Below are 4,049 nucleotides of genomic sequence, written 5' to 3'. Positions count from 1 at the left end.
AATTAAGGTGTGCAGGGTGAATACATGGTCTGTTGTACGGTAATTTGGTAAAAAGCCAATTTGACATTTGCTCAGTACATTGTTTTCATTGAGGAAATGTACGAGTCTGCTGTTAATAATAATGCAGAGGATTTTCCCAAGGTTACTGTTGACACATATTCCACGGTAGTTATTGGGGTCAAATTTGTCTCCACTTTTGTGGATTGGGGTGATCAGTCCTTGGTTCCAAATATTGGGGAAGATGCCAGAGCTAAGTATGATGTTAAAGAGTTTTAGTATAGCCAGTTGGAATTTGTTGTCTGTATATTTGATCATTTCATTGAGGATACCATCGACACCACAGGCCTTTTTTTGGGTTGGAGGGTTTTTATTTTGTCCTGTAACTCATTCAATGTAATTGGAGAATCCAGTGGGTTCTGGTAGTCTTTAATAGTTGATTCTAAGATCTGTAGTTGATCATGTATATGTTTTTGCTCTTTGTTCTTTGTTATAGAACCAAAAAGATTGGAGAAGTGGTTTACCCAGACATCTCCATTTTGGATAGATAATTCTTCGTGTTGTTGTTTGTTTAGTGTTTTCCAATTTTCCCAGAAGTGGTTAGAGTCTATGGATTCTTCAATTGCATTGAGCTGATTTCTGACATGCTGTTCCTTCTTTTTCCGTAGTGTGTTTCTGTATTGTTTTAGTGATTCACCATAGTGAAGGCGTAGACTCAGGTTTTCCGGGTCTCTATGTTTTTGGTTGGACAGGTTTCTCAATTTCTTTCTTAGATTTTTGCATTCCTCATCAAACCATTTGTCATTATTGTTAATTTTCTTCGGTTTTCTATTTGAGATTTTTAGATTTGATAGGGAAGCTGAGAGGTCAAATATACTGTTAAGATTTTCTACTGCCAAGTTTACACCTTCACTATTACAGTGGAACGTTTTACCCAGGAAATTGTCTAAAAGGGATTGAATTTGTTGTTGCCTAATTGTTTTTTGGTAGGTTTCCAAACTGCATTCCTTCCACCTATAGCATTTCTTAATGTTACTCAGTTCCTTTGGCTTTGATGCCTCGTGGTTGAGTATTGCTCTGTTTAAGTAGACTGTGATTTTGCTGTGGTCTGATAGGGGTGTTAGTGGACTGACTGTGAACGCTCTGAGAGATTCTGGGTTGAGGTCAGTGATAAAGTAGTCTACAGTACTACTGCCAAGAGATGAGCTATAGGTGTATCTACCATAGGAGTCCCCTCGAAGCCTACCGTTGACTATGTACATACCCAGCGTGCGACAGAGCTGCAGGAGTTGTGACCCGTTTTTGTTGGTTATGTTGTCATAGTTGTGCCTAGGGGGCATATGTGGGAGGGGATGCTGTCACCTCCAGGCAGATGTTTGTCCCCCTGTGTGCTGAGGGTGTCAGGTTCTTGTCCGGTTCTGGCATTTAGGTCGCCACAGACTAGTACATGTCCCTGGGCCTGGAAATGATTGATTTCGCCCTCCAGGATGGAGAAGCTGTCTTCATTAAAATATGGGGATTCTAGTGGGGGATATAGGTAGCACACAGGAGGACATTTTTCTCTGTTAGGATAATTTCCTTTTGAATTTCTAGCCAAATGTAGAATGTTCCTGTTTTGATTAATTTAATGGAGTGAGTTAGGTCTGCTCTATACCAAATTAGCATACCCCCTGAGTCCCTTCCCTGTTTCACACCTGGTAGTTTGGTGGATGGGACTACCAGCTCTCTGTAACCTAGAGGGCAACCAGTGGGTCCGTCTCCTCTATACCAGGTTTCTTGCAGGATGACAATGTCTGTGTTACCGATTTCTTTGGTGAAGTCCGGGTTTCTGCTCTTTAGGCCAAAGGCAGATGACCTCAGGCCTTGGATATTCCAGGATGATATAGTGAAGGCTTTTTGTTCCATAGAATGTCCAATGTTGTTGGTCGTGTGGTTTGGCCTCAGGCCAGTAAGTGTGAGTAGAGCCTGCTGAGCATCTGGTACATGCTATTGGCTTGGGCGAGTGTGAGAGTGGGGGTTGGGACTGTTTGCCCGCTCACTACCTGGGCGTATGTGTGGCTTCCATGTTGAGGCCCTCTTTGCGGGGGTGGGGTGCATGGGGTGGGCAGGAGTGGCATAGGTCTGATCTGAGGGGGCCTAAATGGGGTGTGGGCATGGTTGACGTGGGGGGTGTTGATTGGTTGGGGTGGGGGTGTGGATGTGTCTGGGTGTACTGTGGTCTGGATGTAATTCCTCTTGGCGTGGGTCCTCTATGTGTAGGTCCAGGGGGTCCTGCAGGTCTGGGAGGGTGTCTCGCTGGTCTGGGTGGAGAGTCTATTGATCTGTTGCTCCTGTGTGAAGTGTTGGGGATACGTTTGAGAGCGATGTCCTTTAGGGTCCTGGCAAAGGTGGGCACTGCTGCCTTGTAGAGGTGGACCTGGTCATAGAGGCTGTTCAAGTCCAGGGTGGAGTGGTGGGCCAGGAAAACATTTGGTTTTGAGGCACAGTCACGGGAAATACTTGCGTTTACCCGCTGTATTGTGGCAGGGTGGAAGTCTTTTCGTGGTAGCAGGGTGGAGATAACCACTTGTGCGTTGGGGAAAGTAGAAGAAGCCTTTTCAATCACTCCCTTCAGTGCTGTTGCCACCCTTTCCTGCTGTGCTCTCAGGTCGTTTGTGCCTGTGTGTATTATTATGTGGCTGGGTGAACCTAGTTGGTCCTCAGACAGAAGGTCGAGGGCACGCTGGGTGTTTGGACACCAGAGTTTAGACACACTATGTTTGGGAAAAAGTTTTTTTCTTCTATATATTTCCCATTTGAGTCCATAAGTAGTACAATCTGTGTCTTGTGTTTGTCCTCAGTGGGTGTGAGGGGTTGTCAGAAGGGCTATCAGGGTGGCTGACAGGGGGTGCTCGGAGGGGGTGAGAGCCGCTGGGCTTGTGGTTCTTCATTTGTCTGTTCTGCTGTGGTGTCGACTCTATGGTCAGGGTCTGGTGTGGACTGTTCTGCTGTGGTGTCGAAACTTTTGTCAGGTGCTGGGGTGGGCTGTTCTGCTGGCTTCTCTGTGGGGGTGGCCACCTCTCTAGTGGGTTGTTCTCTGTCACACGCCGTCCCCCTCAACCTCTCCTCCGTCCCCCTCAACCTCTCCTCCGTCCCCTCACCCTCTCCTCCATCCCCCTCAACCTCTCCTCCACCATCAGTCCGATCCTCTCCTCTAATGCTCTGTTCTTCTCCTGATTCTGCTCTTTCTCCTGTTGAAGTTGTCTCACCACAGTCCAGAGTGCAGATATGTCTCTGTCCACCTCCAGCTCTCCGGGTCTGGTTAAGGGGGTGTTGTTGTGCTGGACTGTTGTCTGGGTCTGTGCTGACTGAAGTGTAATCACCTGCTGTTCCAGCTCCACCTGTCTTACCTCCAGCTGGGTGAATTTGTCCTTCATTTCAATGAGGGAGTGGTAGTCCGTGCTGGGAGGTTGACTCTCCGCTGGGGGTTGCTCGTCTGTGGTGTTACATAATGAAGAGCTCTGGTTTGACCCGCTCGGGGTGGGGGTATCTTTATCAAGGGAGAGCTTCTCCTGTTGGGCTAATTCTTTGATTAGGTGAAAGTCCAGCTGAAGCTGTTTGTGGTTACTTTGTACGATCACTGTTCCGGACTTATAGATATTTATATTACATGACTCAGAGTCCTCGTTATCAAGTATTCTGAGTTTCCACCCCTCGGTAATCCCCGCTCTCGTAACAGAGGGGTAGTGTGCTAATATAGCACTGTGCCATGCCCGGGGATGGTTTGTGTGGAAGATAAGGTTGCTGATGTTCCCATTTTTGTAATAGTCAGCAAAAAGTGTCTCTTGATTTTCCATAAGGAGCTTCATTTTGTAAACTTTTCTTGACTTCTCATTCTTTACATGCACAGGGTACTGTATTTTAATTGCCTCTGAACAGCGGGAGGGAGCTTCTAAGGCCTCTCCATTTGGTTGGGGTAGACTGTGTGACTCTCCTGCCATTGTTGGGCTAATGGGCTTTGACACCTCTCACTTGACACGTCAGTGCTAGTTGAAGCTGTATCAAGCTTGGCA

Source organism: Oncorhynchus keta, unplaced genomic scaffold (genome assembly GCF_023373465.1).
Source record: "Oncorhynchus keta strain PuntledgeMale-10-30-2019 unplaced genomic scaffold, Oket_V2 Un_contig_12237_pilon_pilon, whole genome shotgun sequence".
Lineage (NCBI taxonomy): Eukaryota > Metazoa > Chordata > Actinopteri > Salmoniformes > Salmonidae > Oncorhynchus > Oncorhynchus keta.
The sequence above is the reverse complement of the archived record's forward strand: the minus strand, read 5'-3'. Positions refer to the sequence as shown.